At 49.8% G+C, this 27,641-nt stretch overlaps 1 protein-coding gene across 2 annotated transcripts in view; it reads right to left on the reverse strand.

The window, feature by feature from the left end:
• LOC121865257 (protein Tob1-like) overlaps window positions 1-27,641 on the reverse strand; it is a 72,842-nt gene that overhangs the window by 13,196 nt on the left and 32,005 nt on the right. Inside the window, exon 2 of one of the 2 annotated variants that reach the window (XM_042364617.1) lies at window positions 16,989-17,035. The exons of the other annotated variant lie outside the window; for it this stretch is intronic. The gene's annotated coding sequence lies outside the window, so the exon portion shown is untranslated. The remainder of the gene's footprint in view (window positions 1-16,988; window positions 17,036-27,641) is intronic. 2 annotated transcript variants of the gene reach the window in all.

Here is a 27,641-nt window from a genome sequence, read left to right on the forward strand (position 1 = left end):
TTTATTATATTATCTGGGTTATGAGGTTAACAATCATTAGTTATTTCAAGAGGTCGAGGTAGAGGTAGAGGTCGAGAGGTAGAGGTCGGTAGGAGGTCGAGGTAGAAGGTTGAGGTAGAGGTCGAGGTAGAGGTTGAGAGTAGAGGTCGAGGTAGAGGTCGAGGTCGAGAATGAAGATCGAGGTTGAGGTTGAGAGTAGAGGTTGAGAGGTAGGGTTGAGAGGTAGGGTTGAGAGGTAGAGGTTGAGGTGGGGTTGGGGAAGGGATGATGTTGTACCTGCTGCTCTTTGATCCCACGAGGTGCATGACTGTGCTTGCCTGCCTTCCTGTGTGTGCCTGACTGAATGACAGGGGTGGGGGTGCTGGCACTGTGTAGCTGACTTTCTACGAGATAGTGTTTACGTGATCCAGGGGGTGTTGGTTGTCAGCTCCTGACACACTGAGGGCTGACACCTTGCCCTGCCGGGACACACAGCTCACCACCACCCGCCGCGCCGCCCACCGACACACTACTCCTACTAGACTGACTGACCCGGCAGCTTCTGTTGACGACCGCCACCACCACCTTGGGTTGAGCAGCAGCAGGGTGAGTGGTGCAGCACAGCAGCAGCAGCAGCACTCCACCTCAATGGTGCGGCTCTCCTCCACCAACACCAACACCACCACCACCATCACACCAACACTCCTCCTCCACACACCTCCTACGCCCACCACAGGTCGATTCTGGCAGCCCCAGCAGCCAGGCCCTAACACTTTTGTGTTGCTTGAGGGCCCCACACAGCAACTTCATGCATGCTTGCCAGCAGTCACAGTACGTATTCTATGTGACAGGGCAGCACTTGAAAACCACCCACACACACACCCACCATCATTATTGATCCCACACACTCACCACCTCTCCTGCATGATCGTCTGGTGGAACAGCCTACAACCACATACATCCACCACCACAACAAGGAGAAAATTACACGGCGTAGGAAATCAATGTTATGGAAGGCACTCAACCAAGGCACTCATCAAGGCTCTCAACCAGGCTCATCAGGCTCTCAACCAAGGCACTCATCCAAGGCACTCATCAAGGCCTCATCAGGCTCTACCAAGGCACTCATCAAGGCTCTCCAACCAGGCACTCATCAGCACTCATCAAGGCACTCATCCGCTCATCAAAACCATCCAGGCACTCACAAGGCACTCATCCATGGCATCATCAACTCATCAAGGCACTCATCAGCACTCATCCCTCAACCAAGGCACTCATCAGGCATCAGTATCAACCTCACCAGGCACTCATCAAACACCATCCATAGCACTCAACTGCTCAACAAGCATCAAGACTCATCAGCGCTCATCAAGGCACTCATCCAAGGCACTCATCCAGGGCACTCATCAGCTCATCCAACACTCATCCAAGGCTCTCATCCGCACTCATCCAAGGCACTCAACCAAGGCACTCAACCAGGGCTCTCATCAGGCACTCATCAAGACTCTCACAAGGCACTCATCCAAGGCTCTCATCAAGGCACTCATCAAGGCACTCAGCAAGCTCTCTCATCGAAATCATCAAGGCACTCAACCAGGCTCTCATCAAGGCACTCATCAGGCACTCATCAAGAGCACTCATCAGGCACTCATCACCTCAGGCTCTCATCCAAGGCACTCAACCAAGGCACTCATCAGGCTCTCACCAAGGCACTCACACCCAGGCCTCATCCAAGGCTCTCAACCAGACTCATCAAGACTCTCAACAGGCACTCATCAAGGCACTCATCCAAGGCACTCAACCAAGGCTCTCATCAGGACTCATCCAAGGCTCTCATCAAGGCTCTCATCAAGGCTCTCATCCAAGGCACTCATCCAAAGGCACTCATCCAGGAGCTCTCAACCAAGGCACTCATCCAAGGCACTCATCCAGGCACTCAACAAGGCTCTCACAGGCACTCATCAAGGCATCATCCAGGCACTCAACAAGCTCTCAACAAGGCACTCATCAAGGCACTCATCCAAGGCACTCAACCAAAGGCTCTATCAGGCACTCATCCAGGCACTCATCTCATCAAGGCACTCATCCAAGGCACTCATCCAAGGCACTCATCCAAGGCACTCATCAAGGCACTCAACAAGGCACTCATCCAAAGGCACTCAACCAAGGCTCTCATCCAAGGCACTCATCCAGGCACTCATCCAAGGCTCTCATCACAAGGCACTCATCAGGCACTCATCAAGGCACTCATCCAGCACTCATCAACTCACAAGGCACTCATCAAGGCACTCACCAAGGCACTCATCAGAGCACTCATCCAAGGCTCTCATCCAAGGCACTCATCCAGGCACTCATCAAGGCTCTCATCAAGAGCACTCATCAAGCACTCATCCAAGGCACTCATCAGGCACTCAACAAGACTCATAAGGCTCTCAACCAAGGCACTCACAAAAGGCACTCACCAAGGCACTCACCCAAGGCACTCAACCAAGGCACTCAACCAAGGCACTCAACCAAGGCACTGAACAAGGCACTCAACCAAGGCACTCATCAAGGCACTGAACAAGGCACTCAACCAAGCACTCATCAGGCCTCAACCAGGCACTGAACCAAGGCACTCAACCAGGCTCTCATCAAGGCACTGAACCAGGCACTCATCCAGGCACTCATCCAAGGCACTCATCCAGGCACTGAACCAAGGCACTCAACAGGCACTCATCCAGGCACTCACCCAGGCACTCATCAGGCACTAACAAGGCACTCATCCAAGGCACTGAACCAAGGCACTCAACCAAGGCACTCAACAAGAGGCACTCATCCAGGCACTGAACCAAGGCACTCAACAAGGCACTCATCCAAGCACTCACCAAGGCACTCATCAAGGCACTGAACCAAGGCACTCATCAGGCACTCACCAAGGGCACTCACCAAGGCTCTCACCAAGGCACTCATCAAGGCACTCACCAAGGCACTGAACCAAGGCACTCAACCAAGGCACTCATCAAGGCACTCATCAAGGCACTCAACCAGAGCTCTCATCCAAGGCACTCATCCAAGGCACTCACCCAAGGCACTCATCAAGGCACTGAACCAAGGCACTCATCCAAGCACTCACCAAGGCAGCACTCCAGGCTCTCAACAAGGCACTCATCCAAGGCACTCACCCAAGGCACTCAAACAGGCACTCAACAAGGCATCATCAAGGCACTCATCCAAGGCACTCATCCAGGCACTCACCAAGGCACTCAACCAAGGCACTCATCCAAGGCACTGAACCAAGGCACTCAACCAAGGCTCTCACCAAGGCACTCACCAAGGCACTCCAACCAAGGCTCTCAGCAAGGCACTCAACCAGGCACTCATCCAAGGCACTCACCCAAGGCACTCATCCAAGGCACTCAACCAAGGCACTCATCCAAGGCACTCACCAAGGCACTCAACAAGGCACTCAACAAGGCACTCATCAAGGCCTCACCCAAGGCACTCCAGGCACTGAACAAGGCACTCAACCAGGCTCTCACCAAAGCACTCATCAAACTCTCATCAGGCACTCACCCATGGCACTCATCCAGGCTCTTAAGGCACTCACCAAGGCTCTCACCCATGGCACTCATCCAAGGCTCTCATCCAGGCTCTCACCCATGGCACTCATCCAAGGCTCTCATCAAGGCACTCACCAAGGCACTATAAGGCTCTCAACCAAGGCACTCACCAAGGCACTCATCCAGGCACTCACCAGGCACTCAACAAGGCACTCAACCAGGCACTCATCCAAGGCACTGAACCAAGGCACTCAACCAGGGCACTCATCAAGGCTCTCAGCTCTCATCAAGGCACTCATCAAGGCACTCATCAAGGCACTGAACCAAGGCACTCACCAAGGCACTCATCAGAGCCTCACCAAGGCCTCATCAAGGCACTCATCCAAGGCACTATCCCAAGGCACTCAACCAAGGCACTCACCAAGGCCTCAACCAAGGCTCTCAGCAAGGCACTCAACAAAGACTCATCCAAGGCACTCAACCAAGGCACTCATCAAGGCACTCATCCAAGGCACTGAACCAAGGCACTCAACCAAGGCACTCATCAGGCTCTCACCCAAGGCACTCATCAAGGCACTCAACAAGGCACTCAACCAAGGCTCTCAACAAGGCACTCAACCAAGGCACTCAACCAAGGCTCTCACCAAGGCCTCCCAACCAAGGCACTCAACCAAGGCTCTCAACCAAGGCACTCACCAAGGCTCTCATCCAGGCACTCAACCAGGCACTCATCCAAGGCACTCATCAAGGCACTCATCCAAGGCACTCATCCAAGGCACTCATCCAAGGCTCTCAACCAGGCACTCACCAAGGCACTCCAACCAAGGCACTCACAAGGCACTCAACCAAGGCACTCATCAAGGCACTCATCAGGCTCTCATCAAGGCACCAACCAGGCACTCAACCAAGGCACTCAACAAGGACTCACCAAGGCACTCATCAAGGCACTCACCAAGGCACTCAACAAGGCACTCAACCAAGGCACTCACCAAGGCACTCATCCAAGGCACTCAACCAAGGCACTCATCAAAGCATCAAGGCACTCATCAAGGCACTCATCCAAGGCACTCATCCGCACTCATCCAAGGCACCTCATCCAAGGCTCTCAACCAAGGCACTCAACGCTCTCATCCAAGGCACTCAACCAAGGCACTCATCCAAGGCTCTCAACCAAGGCACTCAACCAAGGCACTCATCCAAGGCACTCAACCAAGGCACTCAACCAAGCTCTCAACCAAGGCACTCAACTCCTGGCACTCAACCAAGGCGCTCAACCACAAGCACTCCAACCAAGGCACTCATCCAAGGCACTCATCCAAGGCACTCATCCAAGGCACTCATCCAAGGCACTCACCAAGGCACTCAACCAAGGCACTCAAACCGCCTCAACCAAGACTCAACCAAGGCACTCCACCAAGCTCTCATCCACAAGACTCAAACGGCACTCAACCAAGGTCACTATCCAAGGCACTCAAATCTAAGGCACTCATCCAAGGCACTCATCCCTAGGCACCTCATCCAAGGCACTCATCCAAGGCACTCATCCAAGGCACTCAACCAAGACTCAACCAAGGCACTCATCCAAGGCACTCATCCAAGGCACTCATCCAAGGCACTCATCCAAGGCACTCATCCAAGGCACTCATCCAAGGCACTCATCCAAGGCACTCATCCAAGGCACTCATCCAAGGCACTCATCCAAGGCACTCAACCAAGGCACTCATCCAAGGCACTCCACCCAAGGCACTCCATCCAAGGCACTCAACCAAGGCACTCCCAAGGCACTCATCCAAGGCTCATCCAAGGCACTCAACTGCGCACTCATCCAAGGCACTCATCCAAGGCACTCATCCAAGGCACTCAACCAAGGCACTCAACCAAGGCACTCAACCAAGGCACTCATCCAAGGCACTCATCCGCACTCAACCAAGGCACTCATCCAAGGCACTCATCCAAGGCACTCACCCATGGCACTCACCCAAGACACTCATCCAAGGCACTCATCCAAGGCACTCACCCAAGACACTCATCCAAGGCACTCATCCAAGGCACTCATCCACCAGAGCCTTGGCACCCTGGGTTACGTCACTACCCCCTCCCCCCCACTTTCTGGCCCAACAAAGCGCTAACCCACACCTCCATGGGCCAATACATTAATAACCCACACGTCCAATAGTAGTAGTAGTAGTAGTAGTAGTAGTAGTAGTAGTAGTAGTAGTAGTAGTAGGAGGTAGTAGTTTCTCTTGAAGTGGAAGCAAAGGCGAAGGAGTAGGTCACTGCCCCTCTCCCATCCTCCCCCCCCACTCCTCCCTTCCTCCCCCCCCTCCCACCCCCTCCTCACTTACTCCAGCATAACACTCGAGGAGATGTGAGGAAGAGGAGGAAGAAGAGAGGGAGGAAGAAGAGGACGGGGAGGAAGAGGGGGGGGAGGAGGGGAGAATGCAGAGGTAACAAGAAGAGGGGAGTAGGTTGGGTAGGGGAGAGGGGGGAGAGGGAGAGGACAGGGTTGAGAGGGCAGTCTTCTTGAAGTTTACGCAAGCACCCAACACAAGAAAGCATGCTGATGAAATGCAAACTTGAGGAGGAGGACGAGGAGGAGGAGGAGGAGGAGGAGGACGAGGAAGAGGGAGGAGGAGGATGAGGAGGGAGGAGGACGAGGGGAGGAGGAGGACGAGGAGGAGGAGGACGAGGAGGAGTGAGGAGGACGAGTGATTTATTTTCTGGGGATTTACAGAGGTAGTGGTGGTAGTAATGGTGGTAGTGGTGGTAGTAATGGTGGTAGTGGTGGGTAGTAGTGGTAGTAATGGTGGGTAGTGGTGGTAGTGGTGGTAGTAATGGTAGTGGTGGTAGTAATGGTAGTGGTGGTAGTGGTAGTAATGGTGGTGGTGGTGTAATGGTGGTAGTGGTGGTAGTGGTGGTAGTAGTGTGGTGGTGGTAGTAATGGTGGTAGTGGTAATGGTGGCAGGAGTGGTAGTGGTGGTAGTAATGGTGGTAGGTAGTGGTAGTAGTGGTAGTAATGGTAGTGGTGGTAGTGGTGGTAATGGTGGCAGGAGGTAGTGGTGGTAGTGATGGTGGTAGTGGTGGTAGTAGTGGTGGTAGTAATGGTAGTAATTTTGCAGGGGTGGTAGTAGTAGCAGTGGTGGTAATGGTGGCAGGAGTGGTAGTGGTGGTAGTGATGGTGGTAGTGGTGGTGGTGGTAGTGGTGGTAAACACAATCTACCAACATCCTACAGAGGTCTTTCTGCCTCATGCATTCACCGGAGATGAAGGAGCAAAGAACTTTCACTATCTTTCAATTTCTTTCACTATCTTTCTTTCAATTTCTTTCATTATCTTTCTTCCACTGTCTTCCAATTTCTTTCACTATCTTTCAATTTCTTTCACTATCTTTCTTTCACTATCTTTCTTTCAATTTCTTTCACTATCTTTCTTTCACTGTCTTTCAATTTCTTTCACTATCTTCTTCAATTTCTTTCACTATCTTTCTTCCACTGTCTTTCAATTTCTTTCACTATCTTTCAATTTCTTTCACTATCTTTCTTTCACTATTTCTTTCAATTTCTTTCACTATCTTTCTTTCAATTTCTTTCACTATCTTTCTTCCACTGTCTTTCAATTTCTTTCACTATCTTTCAATTTCTTTCACTATCTTTCACTATCTTTCAATTTCTTTCACTATCTTTCTTTCAATTTCTTTCACTCCTTCTTCCACTGTCTTTCAATTTCTTTCACTATCTTTCAATTCTTTCACTCTATCTTTCTTTCAATTTCTTTCACTATCTTTCTTCCACTGTCTTTCAATTTCTTTCACTATCTTTCTTTCAATTTCTTTCACTATCTTTCTTCCACTGTCTTTCAATTTCTTTCACTATCTTTCAATTTCTTTCACTATCATTCTTTCAATTTCTTTCACTATCTTTCTTTCAATTTCTTTCACTATCTTTCTTTCAATTTCTTTCACTATCTTTCAGCATCATTCTTACGGTATTTGACAACACTTGGCAACACCATACAACACCTCACACCACCTCACAACACCATACATCACCAGACAACACCTGACAACACCTGACAACACCAGCCAACACCTGAAAACATGTACCAACCTTCACAACTAATTTATAAATGACTCGGGGAGGTCAGTTGTCCAGGTCAGAGGTCAGTTTGAGGTCAAGTTAAGGTCATGAAGGCAATCTCTCTCTCACTTCCAGGAAATATAACTGTGTGAGGTTAGGTTAGGTTAACAGGGATCAAGGTCGAGAGGTCAACGAACTCATGGGTTAACAGAGGCCAAGATCCATAGGTCGAGAGGTCAATAGAGGCCAAGGTAGAGAGGTCAACGAACTCATGGGTTAACAGAGGCCAAGATCCAGAGGTCAATAGAGGCCAAGCTCGAGAGGTCAACAGAGGTCAACTGGAGTTCTTAAAAACTTCCCTACACACTACACCACGACAGAGTTCCAGCGGTGAAAACAGAAGTATAGGAAGTGACAACGGGAGACAACGGCAGCAGCAACAACAGAAGAGATAACGGGAGCAGCAACAGAGACAAGAGAAGGAAGATAATAGCGGTAACAAAGAGGAGATACCAGAGACAACAGAAGCAGCAACAACAACAGAAGAGAGATAACGGAGCAGCAACAGAGACAACAGAAGGAAGATAATAGCGGTAACAAAAGAGAGACAACGGGAGACAACAGAAGCAGCAACAACAACAGAAGAGAGATAACGGGAGCAGCAACAGAGACAACAGAAGGAAGATAATAGCGGTAACAAAAAGAGAGACAACGGAGACAACAGAAGCACAGCAACAACAGAAGAGATAACGAGCAACAGGAACATAACAGATGGGAGACGACAGAAGCAACAGAAGAGAGATAACGGGAGCAGCAACAGAACTAGAACGGCAACAGCAACAACAGACGAAAGACAAGAGTAACGGCAGCAAGAGAAGATAAAAGTGTAAGAGGAAGAAAGAGAAGAAGATATACAGTAGAAGAAGAATTTAGAAGAAGCAGAAAAAAAGCGACAGCAGAAGCGGACAAGGTCGGGGTGTGGGGGTAGCGGGAAGGAAGGAAGGTGGGGGAGGGATGGAAGGAGGGAGGAGGATGGGAGAGGGGGGGGAGACTGGCTTTCCTGTTCATGTATCTCTAAAGGTCACTGACAGCCATGTTTAACAGGAGGGACAGCACCAGCAGGAGGGACAGTGCACCAGCAGGAGGGAGGACAGCACCAACAGGAGGGACAGTGCACCAGCAGGAGGAGTGACAGCACCAACAGGAGGAGTGACAGCACCAGCAGGAGGGACAGTGCACCAGCAGGAGGAGTGACAGCACCAACAGGAGGAGTGACAGCACCAACAGGAGGGTCAGTACCAGCAGGAGGGAAGTGCACCAGGGAGGTGACAGCACCAGCAGGAGGGACAGTGCACCAGCAGGAGGGACAGTGCACCAGCAGGAGGTACAGCACCAGCAGGAGGACAGTGCACCAGCAGGAGGAGTGACAGCACCAGCAGGAGGGACAGTGCACGAGCAGGAGGAGTGACATCACCAGCAGGGAGTAACAGCACCAGCAGGAGGGACAGTGCACCAGCGGGAGGTGACAGCACCAGCAGGAGTGACATCACCAGCAGGAGGAGTAACAGCACCAGCAGGAGGGACAGTGCACCAGCAGGAGGGTGACAGCACCAGCAGGAGGAGTAACAGCACCAGCAGGAGGAGTAACAGCACCAGCAGGAGTAACGAACAGTAGAGCTCTGGCGGTTTGGTATGGAGGAAGGGATGGAGGGAGGAGGAGAGGGGAGGAGGGAAGGAAGGAGGGAGAGTGAGGGAGGAGGGAGGGAGAGGAGGGAGGAGGGAGGGAGGAAGAGGGAGGGAGGGATGGAGGGAGGTGAGGAGAGAGAGTGAGGGAGGAGCATCTATTCAACTAAAGGCTGCTGTATTGATTTTTCTATTCCCTCAAACCCAGAGAGCTGGGCCTGATGACCTACTTCTACAGCAGCAACCTCCCGCACCAGCAGGCCTTCACGGGGGTTCTCTTCTTCTTTTTCTAGGATGGGGGAGAAAGGAGATATTTATCCCTTAGTCACCCTTTGTTGGAGCAAGGGGTGACTGACCTGAGGTTGTATAGTCAGAGATCGCCGCCTAGTACCCTTAAAAGAGGATATCCCCCCTTTAGTAAAGAGATAAAGGGTGATTATCTTACAAAGGGTAGGGGTAAGAGGGGAGAAAGGGGTGATGACCTAATGGGGATAACAGTGCTAAACTTGAGGAACTTCTTTGACCTCTTGAAAGGGATATGTTTACCCTTTTATTTAGGGAGAGTGTACCCCTTACTGGTGGGGTGAGGGGTGGGGGAGCTACTGATCGTAGGGGTGAATGACCTGACCTTGTGGAGACAGTGCCAGTAGAAGGGGGTGAGACAGTGCCAGTAGAAGGGGTGAGACAGTGCCAGTAGAAGGGGGTGAGACAGTGCCAGTAGGGGTGAGACAGTGCCAGTAGAGGGTGAGACAGTGCCAGTAGAAGGGGGTGAGACAGTGCCAGTGAGAGGGGGTGAGACAGTGCCAGTAGAAGGAGGGTGAGACAGTGCCAGTAGAAGGGGGTGAGACAGTGCCAGTAGAAGGGGGTGAGACAGTGCCAGTAGAAGGGGTGAGACAGTGCCAGGAGAAGGAGGGTGAGACAGTGCCAGTAGAAGGGGGTGAGACAGTGCCAGGAGAAGGGGTGGAGACAGTGCCAGTAGAATGGGTGTTAAAAAGTGACTCCGTGTGGCACTGGTTAGGTAAGATTATTGATCGGTGAGAGAGAGAGAGAGAGAGAGAGAGAGAGAGAGAGAGAGAGAAAGTATGACTAACAAAGAGACAGAGAGAGAGCAGAGTAAGTAAGTGACTAACACACACGCACATTATCCACCTTTATCATCTATTTCCTCATTATCTCCTTCTCTTTCTCTCTCTTTTTGTCTCATCTTAACCATACTCTATCTATCGTTCAGACAGGAGACGGGGGAGGTAACTAACTGGACAGGAAGAGGTGAAAGGACAGACAGTACAACAGACAGTACACGTGTTGAGGAAGTACACACTGACGGAGAGACAGGTATTAGGGGTCTTGGGGGGGGGTGTAGTGGGGTCCTCACCCCCTCCCCTCACCCCACCTTCTCACCCCCCCCACCTCACCCCACCTTCTCACCCCCCGCCTCAAGCTGCTGATTAATGGATGAATAAGAATGAAGATGAATGAATGAATGAGAGAGAGAGAGAGAGAGAGCGTCCGTCGAGGAGGAGCCAACAGTGTCTCAAGAGGATGACTTGACGGTCGCCCTCTGAAAGGCGGCGGTGTCCCTAGGGAGGTCAGCTGAGGTAATGGAGGAGGAGGAGGAAGGAGAAACAAAGAGTTCTTCAGACTTACACCTTCCTTACACACCTGCCTACACCTGTCCACACGTTGCTACACTTCCCTACACCTGCCTACAACTACCTGCAGCCACACTTAAATATTCCCACACCTGTTTACACCTGTCTATACCTGTCCCTATCTACTCACTCCTACTCTCTCTCTCTCTCACTACCTCTCTCCTCCTTCTTCTCCTCCCCCTTCCCCCCTTCCCCTCCCCTACCCCCCTTCCCCTCCCTACCCCCTTCCTCCCTCTACCCCTCTTCCTTTCCTCCGGACATCCCCATTCTCCTCTTCTTCCCCCCTTACATCACTCTACCCCCCACTCCTCCTTATCACTCACCCCTCCCCACTCCTCCATCCCCCCACTCCTCCTTACATCCTCTACCCTCCCCTACCCCTCTACCCCCTCCTCACGCCCCTCCCCTCTCTGTCCATACCACCAGCTTCCTATCGACCCGAGGATAAGGAAGAAAGTTTGATGAGAGAAATAGGCCTATAGCTTCCTCCCCCCTCCTCCTCCCCCCTCTCTATACTCCCCTACTAGTACAGTCTACCCTCAGTACCCACATATTTATCCACTAGTACGATCCACCTTCAGTACCCACATATTTATCCACTAGAACCCGATCCACCCGCTTCTCACTCATAACATTTCATACTCGATGGATCAGCCACATACACTGATCCACACCTGAAATGGATCCACTTTCATGTTTATTGATCCGTCTGTGTTTTTGAATGCCTATGAGGGCGTGGGTGGGGTGGGTGGGGGTGTGTGTGTGATGTGGGTGGAGGGTTGGGGGGGGGTGGGGGTGGGTGGGTAGGGGTGGGTGGGTAGTGATGGTGTGGGTGGGTAGTGGGGTTGGGTGGGGTGGTGTGTGTGATGTGGGTGGTAGTGGATTGGGTGTGGGTGGGTAGTGGATTGGTGTGGGTGGGTAGTGGATTGGTGTGGGTGGGTAGTGGGTTGGTGGGTGGGTGGTGGGTTGGTGTGGGTGGGTAGTGGGTTGGTGGTAGTGGGTTGGTGTGGGTGGTTGGGTGGTGGAGGAAGGAGGAGCGGAGGAGATCAGATCGTAGTCATAATTAAACCCAATCAGATTATGACCATGAGAAACGTGACTGTTGGAGCTTCTTGGTGTTTGTGCTGTGGGTTAAGTCGATCTGATTATCGAAGGAGGTGGGTTTTGGTCCCCCCCCTCCCTCTTCCCCCTCCCCCTCGCCGTGGGTTTAATACCGGGTTTATCTGAGGTCTGGTTTAATGGTGTCGATATTGAGTCTTGGTTTAAGTTCCTTCTGTGTACTGAATTTGATCGGACGAACACACACACGGACGACACACACACACACACACACACACACACACACACACAGACACACACACAGATACACATAGACACGGATACTCAATATGATACATACACACAAAATACAGACACGAGCAGGTTACACACACACACACACACACAACTCGGGCCATTTATCAGGTCACTCTAGTTGAGTTACTCCTTCATCCTCGACCGTCACCCTGAGGAGGACCTTGACTTAGGGAACCTCTCTCTCTCACATAACGGAGGAACCAGTTTCTTAGCCTCTCTACGTGTTCACTTAGCCACACACATATTATACAGTCAACTTTTATCATATAACGGTGTGTGTGTGTGTGTGTATGTGTGTGTGTGTGTGTGTGTGCGTGTGCGTGTGTGTGTGTGTGGGCTTTGTATAACATTGAGTATATCAGAGTATAATGAACTTTGATGTTTCCTAACCGTTTGAGATTAATATTACGACATATTCTTGGAGGAGAGGGGAGAGAGTATACTGGTATATACTGACCACTAAACTTGTTATATTAATTAGATCACCTGACTGAACATATTAACATACCTGTGTCTCTTATATCATGTCCGCTGGGGTATATTTTTGGTGGGATAAATTTGAGAGTATGCTTGAGTATACTGAGCTTCGGTTAGTTCATTAGTGGGTTAGGTTGGGTTGGGTTGGTTAGGTTAGGTTGGGTTGGGTTAGGTTAAGTTGGTTGGTTAGGTTGGGCTGGGTTGGGTTGGGTTGGGTTGGGTTGGGTTAAGTTGGAGGTTGGGTTGGGTTGGGTTGGGTTAGGTTAGGTTAGGTTAGGCTGGGTTGGGTTGGGTTGGGTTGGGTTGGGCTGGGTTAGGTTAGGTTGGGTTAGGTTGGGTTGGGCTGGGTTGGGTTGGGTTGGGTTGGGTTGGGTTGGAGGTTAGGTTAGGTTAGGTTGGGTTAGGTTGGGTTTAGTGAACACCAACCGTTATGGCTTCATTGTTTACAAGGAGCCGGGGTGATATCGACAGGCCTTCCCAAATTGCGCCATGGCCCACCTCTTCCCGCCCCACCTCCTCTTAACCCACCCCCTTGCCTCAAGCCTATTCCATTACATACTCTTAAATCCATATTCCTTACATACTCAGCTGGTGTTAACTATTGTGGTTGTGGTGTATTTCTATGGTGTTTTAGGTGGTGTGTGTGTGTGTGTGGTGGTGATGTGTGGTATGTGCTGTGGTGCTGGAAGTGGTATCGTTTGGTAGTGATGGTGGTAGCATGTGATGTGAGATGGTGATGTGTGGTAGCGTGTGGTGATGTGGTGGCGTGTGGTGGTGTGGTGGCGTGTGTGGTGATGTGTGGTAGCGTGTGTGTATGGTGATGTGGTGGTGTGGTAGTGATGGTGGTGGCGGTGGTGATGGTAGCGTGTGGTAGCGTGTGGTGTGTGATGTGGTGGTAGCGTGTGGTGATGTGGTTGATGTGGTGGTATGTGGTAGCGTGTGGTGATGTGGTGGCGTGTGGAGGAGACGTGGCAGCTGTGTTGGTACAAGTGTTTCCCTTGGCGTGGGGGCCCATCTGTGAGTGTGGTAACCCGGTGTTGTAGATTTTGGTGATGACAAACTGTTTCACTTAGTCGTGTGTATTATTATCACACACACACATATATATAGCATAATGACACATACAATACCAGATCTTGCTCAAACTGAAACAGCAACAACAATAATAACAAGTCTAAAGCTGGGAATACCTTTAACAGTGTCTGCCAGACTCTCTCTCTCTCTCTCTCTCTCTCTCTCTCTCTCTCTCTCTCTCTCTCTCTCTCTCTAGATGAACTTTTAAGAACAATATTTCACTTTATTCTATCTTCCTCTTCGTGTGATAGATAGATAGATAGATAGATAGATAGGTATAAATAGATAGATAGTTTATATATAAGGTATTAATGAGCTCCGTGAAGGTTGTATGTTCTGGTGTGTTGTGTGTGTGTGTGTGTGTGTGTGTGTGTGTGTGTGTGTGTGTGTGTGTGTGTGTGTGTGTGTGTGTGTGTGTGTGTGTGTGTGTGTGTGTGTGTGTGTGTCCTCTCATCTCCCCCAACCGTGTCCACGTTATCAGCTGGGAGAATATACATAGGAGGTATACCAGCTAAGGGGCCACACACCAGCTAGGGCCACACACCAGTGAGCCACACACCAGCTAAGGAGCCACACACCAGCTAGGGCCACATACCAGCAAGGGGCCACACACCAGCTGGGCCACACCCAGCTAAGGGCCACACACCAGCTAGGGCCACACACCAGCTAGGGGCCACACACACCAAGGGGCCACACACCCCTAAGGGGCACACACCAGCTAAGGGCCACACACACCAGCTAGGGCCACACACCAGCTAAGGGGCCACACACACCAGCTAAGGGGCCACACACCAGCTAGGGGCCACACACCAGCTAGGGGCCACACACCAGCTAAGGGCCACACACCAGCAGGGGCCACACACCAGCTAAGGGCCACACACACCAACTAGGGGCCACACCAACAGGCCACACAAAACAAAGCCACACACCAACTATGGCCACATACCAAATAAGGGGGCCACACGGAACCAAAAACTAAAGGGCTACACTGAGCCATGAACTAAGGGGCCACACATCAACTTAGGAGCCACATACTTAGGGGCCACACAGAGCCATGAAATAGGAAGGAGAGTGCCAAAAGTTGCAGCGGTGGTGATATTTATGCGTGCCACGTCAGTACCCCCCAGGAGCGTGGTGACAGTGCCAACCAGCAGTGCCAAGATGAACAGTGCCAGATCTTCTCTCTCTCTCTCTCTCTCTCTCTCTCTCTCTCTCTCTCTCTCTCTAACACCCCCCCCCCTTACGTAGAAAATGGAAGGAGGGAAGAGATTGATAAAGAAGGAGTGAGAGAAGGGTGTGTAGCAAAGATGTAGTCATGGAGGTGTACAGGTGGGAAGGTTAGGTAATTATGGTGGGAGGAGAGGACAGGTAGGTGTGTGTGTGTGTGTGTGTGGATGATGAACATAAAATCATTCCTTTATAGCCACTGTCCCCACTCTCCTCCCCCCCCCCCCCCCCCCTCTCTCTCGCTTCTACCATTTCAAAAGTTCATTAATTTCATTTATGGAGACAAACTAACTATAATTAAGTTGAAATAATAAAAACAATTTTTTTTGTTATCGTCAAAGGAGATTAAAACAAAGTCGCCATTTGTCAACAGTCGTAAATTACAAACAGCCTCGTTACACTTCTCAGATCGTTAACAATTGAATAAAAATAGTAACTACTTTTTTGTGCTTGTTAGTGTAATAGGTAGTTAGGAATCACACTTAGAGGGGGGGCGGGGGGAGTTATCACCTGTTTGGAAATACTAAACAATAAATAAGGTCAGGTAAGGTTAATTTTTTTCTACCTGAGACAAGATACGTTTGGTAATAATATTAATTCTTCAATACTTAAGGTGGGAGAGGGAGGTGGTGGTTGCCCCTCGTGTAAGGAGGATGGCCGGCCCAAGGGCCTCCTAGGCGTGAATTTGTTTAAGGTGTAGAAGCTGTCGCCAACACAACAACCCACCCTGGCATACCCAGTGTTTAATAACTGTCCCACCACCTGAGTTAACAGCTGCATGACCCAGTGTTTAAGGTGTAAAGCTGTCCCAACACAACAACCACACCCTGAGTTAACGAGCTGCATGACCCAGTGTTTAGGTGTGAAGCTGTCGCCAACAACAACCACACCCTGAGTTAACGAGCTGCATGACCCAGTGTTTAAGGTGTAGAAGCTGTCACAACACACCCTGAGTTAACGAGCTGCATGACCCAGTGTTTAAGGTGTAGAAGCTGTCGCCAACACACAACCACACCATGAGTTAACGAGCTGCATGACCCAGTGTTTAAGGTGTAAGCTGTCGCCAACACAACAACCACACCCTGAGTTAACGAGCTGCATGACCCAGTGTCAAGGAATAGTCCCAGAAGACCGGACAACTCGCCAACTGCACTGGCTAACCATTACCCCGGAACACGATCCACACATCCATTAACATCCAGGTCCCCAATTACTGCTGGGTAGACAGAGGCAAATGGCGTAAAGAAACTTGCCCGGGGATCGAACCCGGGTCCACTCACTTGTGAGGCGAGGATGCTGACCATTACACCACAGGTATATCTTGCAACACCTCTGTAACAAACCTTTACAGTAATAGAATTCGTGATACAACATTTCTCAATATTGGCAAAGTTGTGTAGGAGGGAGGGAGGGATTCGTTGTTCATCCTCCCTCCCCTCCTCCCCCTCAAAAAACAACAACAGTAGGTCAATCATAGAAAACGGACGGGAGGAGCAGGTAGGGGGTAGGACTATACCATTACATTACGAAGGCCATTAATCTTAAGAAAACCCCTATATAAACTAAACCATTGATGTGTATAATTAAACTCAAACTACCATTACTACTCTAACTATCATTAGCATCATCCTAATCATTAGACTAGTCGAAATAAAAGGAAATTATACAGAAAATAGCAGTTTAATGTTCGTGTGTATTGTAACAGCCTTATAGTTAATTTGTAATTGTGCAATAAGTAATCGGTCGTGTGTGTGGTGTGTGTGTGTGTGTGTGTGTGTAGGTACTGTCAGGTATGTATGTATGTATTAAGCAGTTTAAAAATGGTATCTTAGTATACATCATGATTCATGGTACTGTCCCTATCACTGGTACTGTCTCTTATCATCTTGAGGTACTTGCCGGTACTGTCTTATTGTACTTACTCAGTTACGTAAGAAGGTTGTTGTGGATTATGGAACACAGTCATTACCTGAAACAAGGGAGGAAAATAATTAATTGGTTGTCAAAGGTAAAATTATTTATATTTATTATTATTATTATTTCTTCTTCTTCCATACCTTGAATAACATATTGGTCTCCTCCTTCCTCCATTCCTCTCTCTCTCTCTCTCTCTCTCTCTCTCTCCTACTGGGTGGAACTGTGGCACCCTCTCTACTGGGTGGCACTGTGGCACCTACTGTGGCACCCTCTCTCTACTGGGTGGCACTGTGGCACCCTCTCTCTACTATGGTGGCACTGTGGCACCCTCTCTCTACTGGGTGGCACTGTGGCACCCTCTCTCCTACTGGGTGGCACCTGGTCCACTGCTCAGTAAGGGACCTTGGGAGACAGGTGGCAAAACCGTCTTGAGTTGGCCAAGTGGGTCAAAGGACGGTGGTGGTACTGTCTCTCTGTCTCTATCTGTTTACCTGTCTATATCTTTTCATCTGTCTCTTTATCTGTCTGCCTATATCTCATTCTGTCTATCTGTCTACCTTTTTGTCTATCTCTCTCTATCTGTCTACCTTCCTGTCTATCTCCTGTCTCTATCCGTTTATCTGTCTCAGTGTCTCTCAAGAGCTTCCCACCCTGTGAACATTTCCCTCGACAAGCTGAGAACACTCCAGTCTTCTCACCCACAGATGTATCTTGAGAGGTGTGAGAGTGGGGGTGTGTGAGTGGGGGGTGTGTGAGTGGGGGTGTGGTGGTGTGAGAGTGGGGGCGTGAGGGTGTGAGAGTGGGGGTGTGGTGGTGTGTGAGAGTGGGGGTGTGAGTGGTGTGTGAGAGTGGGGGTGTGTGTGAGTGGGGTGTGTGAGTGGTGGGGGTGTGTGAGTGGTGTGAGGTGTGAGAGTGGGGGTGTGTGAGTGGTGTGTGAGAGTGGTGTGAGAGGTGTGAGAGTGGGGGGTGTGAGTGGTGTGTAGGTGGTGTGTGAGAATGGGGGGTGTGTGGGGTGTGTAGTGGGGGTGTGTGAGCGGTGGGGGTGTGTGAGTGGTGTGAGGTGTGAGGGGTGGGGGTGTGAGTGGTGTGTGAGAGTGGTGTGAGGGAGGGGTGGTGGTGGTGTGTGAGTGGGGGTGTGTGAGTGGGGTGTGTGGGGGTGTGTGAGTGGGGGGTGTGTGGTGGTGTGGAGGTGTGAGAGTGGGGTGTGAGTGGTGTGTGGTAGTTGTGAGTGGGGTGTGTGAGAGTGGTGTGTGTGTGTGGGGGTGTGTGAGGTGTGTGGTGGGGGTGTGTGTGTGAGTGGTGGTGCGTGGAGTGTGAGGTGTGTGAGTGGGGGGTGTGACTGGTGTGTGTGGGGGTGAGATGGTGTGAGAGGCGTGAGAGGAGATAATTGAAATGAAAAAGTGGCCTTCAATGTAGGTATTTTGTCCCTCCCGTCCCTTATCATCCCTCCCCAGTCCCCCCTCGTCTCTAAATATACTAAGGTCGACCTCTAATACCAAAAATAAAGCCCTTGGTTATTCAGGCATCACCAAGGAGATCCTCAGCCACATAAACTACCCGGCCATGGACAGACTGAGAACCACAATGAACGCTTGCCTGGCCTCGGGTTACTTCCCAACTAGATTCAAAGAGGCCATTATTACCCTAACACCAAAACAAGGAAAGAACCCCGCCGTCCCACTAAACTACAGACCGATCTCCCTCCTCGAGGTACCTGGAAAATACTAGAAAAATCATCAACAACCGTCTGAGAAATCACCTGGAAACAACAGCGGTCAACTGCAGACAATTCGGGTTCAGGAAGGGAAGTCACCACAACAGCGATAGCGCATGTGAAAACATAGCCAGAGCCGCGGCAGTGGTAGACAATGTAATCTAACTCTCCGGGATGTAGCGAAGGCATTTGACAACGTCTGGCACGACGGTCTAAAATATGAGATCCTCCAACTCGGACCTCCCACCAACATTGAAAAGCTGCGCAACTTTCTTGACGGCAGAAATGCCAGACTGAGGTAGGACAACACACAGGAGAGACCTTCCCACTCGCAGGCAGAGTCCTCAGGCGTCCTCTCCCCACCCTATATATTATCTACACAAGTGACACCTCCCCCACTAGAATAGGTAACGAATATTATGTATGCAGACGACATCACTCCAAATAACAACACATCAAGGAAAATCACGAGCGTTACAGGCCGACAACACCAGGCAGGGTTAAAAGGGTAAATAATTACGAAAACAATGGAAAATCCAAACCACTCCCGAAATTTACAGTGATACCCTTATACAGAAGAAAACCCATCCATTAGTAACCAATAATGCCCAGATAGAAATACAAAAGCAGAGGCACCCTCCTGGGCCTGCATATATCCACGAGAGTTACTCCCATCATGTTCACCAGGAAGGAAAAGGCAAGATGAGAGCTGAGAAAACTATACCGCTTTTAAAGCGCTTCCAGAAAAATAAAACTCCGCCTGGTGACATCATTTATCACACCGATATTAACTTACCCAGCAATACCTCTTCATACTATGAGCACTACTCAAATATTAAAATTACAGGTGATTCAAAATGAAGTCCTAAGATTCGTCACAGGCGAAGATACCCTTCACCAGAACCACAGCCGAGATACATAGAGACCTGAGAATAAAACCCATCACCAGCAGCTGCACCCTGCAGCAGAATCTGGCAAAAGATAGAACGATCAGAGCAAGAACTCCTTCAAAGACCTTCACCAGATAACGACAACAACCATACATGGTTCCCAAAAAGTTACCAAATCTCAAAAGGTCCATTACCACCCCGATCACGGCCAGGCAATAGACAACCTCCTAGACCAGCATCCGCCAGTAGGGTCGGCTGAATATGAAATAAGGCCCTCAAAACACCCATGTATGGGATAGGGTAGGCTGTCTAGTGCCTGTACCGGCAGACAATAACTAACCCATGACACAACCCTAACACACTATTAGCTTAGCTAGGCGGTTAGCCCGCCCTCTCTTACCTCCTCCTGAATTTCTTCAATTTCTGAACTATAACTTCCTTCCCCCACCTCTAATCTTCTTTCACCCTCCTTTCTCTACAAAAAAAGGTCGACTTGGGTCACTGTTGACACAGTCGTATTATTATTAGTAGTAGTAGAATGGGGATTGACTTTATAATTGGTTTGTTTTATAGTGTGTGTGTGTGTGTGTGTGTGTGTGTGTGTGTGTGTGTGTGTGTGTGTGTGTGTGTGTGTGTGTGTGTCACTCGTAGAATGCCTCGCCGTCATCGATTTCTTAAACGTACACATTGATTTATGATAAGAATAGAACCGACATAGTGAATAATGTAACCTGTAGTTCTCCAACACCCATTCAGTCATTCTTTAAATAAAACAACATTCATCCACTTAAATAAACAAACATTCATCATTCATCCACTTAAATAAACAAACATTCATATATAAAACTAATGGAATGTTCCCCCCGTTCTCAGATCGTGAGTAACCTTCCTCATCGTTCACTCTTGAAACATTCACGACACGAGAGGAATGTTCCAAGGTCACTGTATTGGGGTTTTAGAAGGCCGGGAATCTAGACTGGAATATTCCATCACCTGAGTGGGAATGTTAGACTGACGCACCTGTAAACATTCCACTTAATTAGCCCTCCAGGTGGTATGAATCACCTGGTAGTGGTTCAGTTGTTTTGTGAAATTATTATAGTTATTGGGATTTAGGGATTACCTGAAAGTTGACCCCCTCCTAACAGGTTATTAATTACCTTGATTTTTTAACAATATAACCTAATACAGTAATTTTTTTTACAATTAAAAAAAACACATAAAAAACAGTGACAAACAATCAGACGCAAATACAGTGAAGAGTGAGAGAGAAAACACATTAGCTCCAACAGTGCCTAGGAGAGTTGCCAGTGTGAGTTATCTCTACGGTATCATTTCATTCTCGTATCAGATAAGAAAACCCTCGGACCTTATCATAAACAACGAACTGTCGACCCAAAACCTCAGCTAAGGGGGGAGGTAAGGAGGGAGAGAAGGGGAGGGACGTAAGGAGGGAGAGAGAAGGGGGAGGGAGGTAAGGAGAGAGAAGAAGGGGGGAGGTAAGGAGGGAAAGAAGGGGGGAGGGAGTTAGGAGGGAGAGAGAAGGGGAGGGGGAGGAGGGAGAGAGAGAGAGAAGGGGGAGGAGGGAGAAGGGGAGGAGGAGGAGGGAGAGAGAAGGGGGAGGTAAGGAGGGAGAGAAAGGGAGGGGAGGGAGATAGGGAGTATTTGTGTTTTGGTTATGGAAGAAAAGAAGAAGAAGAAGAAAAGAAAGAAGAAGAAGAAGAAAGAAGAGGAAGGAGAAGAGGGGAGGAGAAAGAACAACTCGCCTCCCTCCCTGACTATATTATTATTATTATTATTATCATTGCCACACACAAGATGGCGCTGATTAAATACATTACTACATGTGTATTTATAAACCTGTATCTCAGTGGCGGTACAGAACACCAGGTACAGCAGGAGGTGGTACAGGTTACAGCGCCGATACAAAAGTTCAAGCGTGTCATCAGAAGGTCATGGAGGTGTCTAATGTTGCCATGGTTACAGAGATGACTGTAATGTTGCCATGTTCAGAGAGGTGACTGTAATGTTGCCATGGTTACAGAGAGGTGACTGTAATGTTGCCATGGTTACGGTGTTGTGGTGGTTACAGAAGGTCATGTATTAGTCGACTGTATCTTACGTTATAGGTGTCTGTGTATAAGATGGTGGTAGGGAGGGTGGTGGTAGTGGTAGGGATGGTAGTGGTAGGGATGGTGGTGGTAGGGAGGGTGGTGGTAGTGGTAGGGATGGTGGTGGTAGGGATGGTGGTGGTAGTGGTAGGGGTGGTAGTGATGGTGGTGGTAGTGATGGTGGTGGTAGGGATGGTGGTGGTAGTGGTAGGGATGGTGGTGGTGGTGGTGGTAGGGATAGGTGGTGGTAGTGGTAGGGGTGGTAGTGATGGTGGTGGTAGTGATGGTGTGTGGTAGGGATGGTGGTGGTAGTGGTAGGGATGGTGGTGGTGGTGGTGGTGGTGGTGGTGGTGGTAGGAGGGTGGTGAGTGGTAGGGATGGTGGTGGTAGTGATGGTGGTGGCAGTGGTAGGAATGGTGGTGGTGGTGGTGGTAGGGAGGGTGGGTGGTAGTGGTAGGGATGGTGGTGGTGATGGTGGTGGTAGGGATGGTGGTGGTAGTGGTAGGGATGGTGGTGGTAGTGATGATGGTGGTGGTAGGGATGGTGGTGTGGTAGGGATGGTGGTAATGGTGGTGTTAGTGGTGGAGGTGGTGTTTGGAGGTAGTGGTGGTGGTGGTGGTAGTGGTGGTGGTGGGTGGTAGTGGTGGTGGTGGTGGTGGTGGTGGTGGTGGAGGTAGTGGTGGTGGTGGTGTTAGTGGTGGTGGTGGAGGTAGTGGTGGTGGTAGAGGTGGTGGTCGTGGTGGAGTGGTGGTGGTGGTGGTGTTAGTGGTGGTGGTGGAGGTGGTGGTGGTGGTGGGGGTAGTGGTGGTGGTGGAGGTGAGTGGTGGTGGTGGTGTGGTGTGAGTGGTGGTGGTGGAGGTAGTGGTGGTGGTAGGGGTGGTGGTGGTGGAGGTGGTGGTGGTGGTGGTGTTGTGGTGGAGTGTGGTGGTGGTGGAGGTGGTGGTGGTGTTGAGTGGTGGTGGTGGAGGTGGTGGTGGTGGAGGTAGTGGTGGTGGTGGTGTTAGTGGTGGTGGTGGGGTGGTGGTGGGGTGGTGGAGGTGGTGGTGGTGGTGGGGTGGTGGTGGTGGTGGTGTGGTGGAGGTGGTGGTGGTGGTGGAGGTGTGGTGGGTGGTGGTGTTGGTGGTGGGTGGTGGGGTGTGGTGGTGGTGGGTGAGTGGTGGGTGGTGGTGGGGTGTGGGTGGTGGTGGTGGTGGTGGTGGTGGTGGTGTTGGTGGTGGGGTGGTGGGGTGGTGGGGTGGTGGTGTGGTGGTGGAGGTGTGGTGGTGGTGAGGTGGTGGTGGTGGTAGGGTAGTGGTGGTGGTGGAGTAGTGGTGGTGGTGAGGTGGTGGTGGTGGTTGGAGGTGGTGGTGGGTGGTGGGAGTGAGTGGTGGTGGGTCAGCAACACACAGCCAAATATCGTGCACCGGACGACTGCTGCTTAAGATATAACCGAGGCTTCCACACCACCAACCACTAACACACCACCACTAACACCACCACCACCACCAACACCACCACCACACTACACCACCACCACCACTCACCACCACACCACCAAACACCACCACACACCCACCACCCACCACCACCACACCACCACCACAACACCACCACCACTACACCACCAACACCACCACTAACAACACCACCACCACCATCACCACCACCACCACCACTAACACCACTAACAACACCACCACTAACAACACCACCACTAACATCACCACCACTAACAACACCACCACTAACATCACCACCACTACCACCACCACCACTAACACCACCACCACTACCACCACCACCACCACTAACAACACCACCACTATCACCACCACCACTAACACCACCACCACACCCCAGCATAGGTCGTGTTGTAAGTCTTGCTGTGTAAATAAGAGAGGGGGAAGGTCGGGGTGAGGAGGAGGGAAGGGGAGTATCACATGACTCAAAGTCTCGTGTGGTGGTAGGTGGCTGTACCCCCATCCTCCCTCCACCACCACCACCACCACCACCACCACCACCAACCCCTACCACTGCCATCACCACCACAATTCCTGTCCATTTAACAGGGTATTCCGCCTTGTGAACCTCCCTGTCTCACCCCTGTTTACCTCCCTCTCTCCCTCCTTGCTTTCCTCCCTCTCTCCTTCCTTGCACCTCCCCTCTCTCCTTCCTTGCTTACCCCCCTCTCTCCCTCCTTGTTTACTTCCTCTCCCTCCATCCTTATCTCCCTCCCTCCTTGCTTACCCTCCCTCTCCCCTCCTTGTTTACTTCCTCTCTCCTCCATCCTTATCTCCCTCTCCCTCCTGCTTGCTTCTCTCTCCCTCCTTGTTTACTCTCTCTCCCTCCATCCTTACCTCCTCTCCTTCCTTGCACCTCCCTCTCTCCTCCTCCTGTTTACTCCTCTCTCCTCCTCCCTTCCCTCCCTGAGAGAGAAGGAGACGACATTAGGGGTCCCTATGATCTGGCAGAATACAATTAACCCCTATTTCTGCCTCCCTTCGTCCGCCCCTACCAATCACTCCATCATGACCCCCTCTCCCCACCCAACCCAATCCCAGCCGACCCCCCACCTAACCTAACCTAGCCGACCCCCACCTAACCCAACCTAGCCGACCCCACCTAACCTAACCTAGCCGACCCCCATTTAACCCAACCTAGCCGACCCTCACCTAACCCTAACCTAGCCGACCCCCACCCAACCTAACCGACCCCCACCTAACCTAACCGACCACCCAACCCAGTCCCCCACCTAACCTGGCCTAGCCCCCACCTACCTAACCTAGCCCCCCACCTAACCTAGCCTGGTGGTAACTGAGCATGGTGGCAACTCATTTGTTTTAAGAACCTGTAAGATCGATGACAAGGACGCCCAGCTGCCTCCTCCTCCCCCCCTTGTTCTTCTGCCAATGAGCTGTGGGTACCGTCAATTATGTATGTATGTATGTATGTATGTGTGTGTGTATTAAGATGCGACAGGTAAGAGAGACACTTTCTCATTGGTACTTCCCTCCTGCCTCCTTCTACTACTACTTTCCCTTGGGTAGTATCGAGGAGGTCAACCCCTTTCCTCCTTCTTATCCCTCTTCTTGCTCCTCCTCCTCCTCTCTCTTCCTCCTCCGTCTCTTCGCCTGTCATTTAAACTGGTTCTTCTGACACTCACTCACTCACACACACACACACACACACACACACACACACTCTTTCCTTCCTCCTTCTCCACCCTCCTTCTTCCACCCTCCTTCTCCATCACTCTTCCTCCTTCATACGGGGAAGTACCTAAAAAAAATGTGAGGTGCTAATCCTGGTGTGGGGATTTGAAGGAGGATTGAAGGATTGGAAGGAGGATTGGAAGGAATCTCATTGAAGAGAGAATTCCTTTGAGCTGGCAAGAGTGAGCATTCCTGGGGTGTGCTAAAAGGTGATGGTAGTGGTGGAGAATGGTGGTGATGGTGGAGAATGGTGGTGATGGTGGTGATAATGAGGATAATGGTGGGGGGGGGGGGCAGAAACCAACTCCCTCTACCGGCGACTGCAGTTATTAAAATCAATCCGGTTTTCAGAGGAGGTAACTTCCGGATAAGTTAGCACTAATAAAGACTTCCTCCTCTGCGTATAATTTCGGTTAACAGACACACGTTCACTCCGGATTTGTTTACAACCTTCAGTGTTCAAAATCGGGAGGGCAGTGGTTCAACAGATTTCAGGGGTTTTATTCGATTTAATGGGATTTGGAGGTGTTTTTTTAGGGTTTAACAGATTTCAAGAGTTTTTTGGGGGGTTATCAGATTTCAAGTTTTTTTTTGTATCAGATTTCAGATTTTTTTTTCAGATTTCGGATTTTTTTTCTGTATCAGATTTCATATTTACTCTTCAACAGATTTCAGATTTCTCAGTTCAACATGACCAACTAGGGAACCGATTAAATCATGTACTCGTAAAATAAACTTGGGAGGGGGAGGTGAGGTGGTGCTAATCTTTAGGTGAAATAAACTAAGGATGTCTAATCTAGGGTGTCTAATCTTCAGGTGAATGGTAAACTCTCTCTCTCTCTCTCTCTCTCTCTCTCTCTCTCTCTCTCTCTCTCTCTCTCTCTCTCCTTCAGGTATCTGGCTCCAGCGTCTCACAGCAACAGGGAAGACGCATGGTTTTGAGCGGTCGACGTAAACCTTTGTACGGGTCTATCCCCTTTATCCGGAAGTGGCTGACGGGAAGGTGATTGAAGACGATGACGATACCGGAATAGACTAGTGGAGGAGGTCTCTTATTTAACAGATGGTGAGGGATGTTCGTTATAGGGAGGGGGTCGTTAGGTGGGGTTTGTTTACATGTAGTGGGTTATATTGAGGGGGGTCTGTTGTGGCTAGGGGTGGTCATGCCAGGTTGAGACTCTCTCTCTCTCTCTCTCTCTCTCTCCTCTCTCTCTCCTCTCTCTCTCTCTCTCTCTCTCTCTCTCTCTCTCTCTCTCTCTCTCTCTCTTACAGTTGGACCAATCAAAATGGCCATATATAGATCTTGTTATATATCCTACACCATATATATCACTAATGGCTCATAATTCGGGGTTAGGTTAACTTCCTTTAACCTCAAACCTGTAATGTTAATCTTGGTATCGTTAGTTAATCTTGTTATTGTTGTTGTATTAAACACCATAGATCATCGGGTCTGGGTTTAATGACACTACCGCCTGGGAGGATATTGGCAGCATAATGTGTTGTCTAATGGTGGACCCTGCTGCCATGTGTGACCAAGACCCAGGTTGATGATCTCACTTTCTGCCTCATTTACACACAATTGCAGGGTCTCAAGTGTTTCTCTTACTGGACAACACAACATACAAATATTGTTTCTCATTCTTGATCTTTTTTTTTTAATTTTGTATTTCTTTATTATTATTATTATTACTATTATTATTATTATTATTATTATTATTATTATTATTATTATTATTATTATATTTTCGCCCCCAGGCCCTGGTGTGGGTCAGTGACCTGTGCCCTGGTGGACAAATGCCCGTAAAAAAAAAAACTTACATACCGTCGACTTACTGAGGTAAACACTTCAAATCCTCCAGATTTTAAGTAAACAGAACAAACCGTCGACTTACACAAGTAAATATAATGGACCGTCGACTTGGGCATAGTAAACATTACAGATTGTTACCTTGAGTATATGACGACAGCAAACCATCGACATAGTACAGTATAAACCATTGACTTAAGATTGGTAAAAAGGACAAACCATCGACTTGAACGTGATAAATCGGACAAACCATCGACCTAAGACTGGCAAAGAGGACAAACCATTGACTCTGACATGTAAAACGCAGCAACAGAATATCGACTTGAAGATTGTACACACACACACACACTATACAAACCGTCGACCTAGCAGTAACAGTAGTAAAGACAACAAACCTTCGACTTGAACGGGATAAATCAAGGTTCGCTATCTTTGGTGGTAGGTGTAAGAGCCAATGAGTGCCAGGGCGGGTCTGGCAGAATATTGGAACAGGCAGCACAAGGCCCTTAGTCGCGAGTGGGATAGTGTTGTTCTCTTAAAATAGAACCTTGGTGCTGGCAGGAGGATGTTGGATGCGTCGTTATGCAAGAGACAGACAGACAGACAGACAGAAAGACAGGTAGGGAGGGAGGGAGGGACAGACAGACAGACAAACAGACAGCAAGTGAGGGAGGGACAGACAGACAGACAGACTGCTAGAGCTAGAGAGAGGGAAGTGAGGGATAAGGAGAGAGAAAAAGGGAATTATCAGGAGGAGGAGGAGAAGAACAGAAAGAAGACGAAGAAGATATTCATCACTAGGAGGAAGGAGGAAGAAGAGGGGTAGGAGGAAGGACAAGGAAAAATTTGGAGGGTTGGAAGAATGGAAAAGAGAGAAGGAAAGAAGGAATGACATAAGGAAGAGAATAGGACCCGAAGGAAAAGAATAAAGTAAGGAAGGAG

Source organism: Homarus americanus, unplaced genomic scaffold (assembly GCF_018991925.1).
Source record: "Homarus americanus isolate GMGI-L3 unplaced genomic scaffold, GMGI_Hamer_2.0 scaffold16889, whole genome shotgun sequence".
Classification (NCBI taxonomy): Eukaryota; Metazoa; Arthropoda; class Malacostraca; order Decapoda; family Nephropidae; genus Homarus; species Homarus americanus.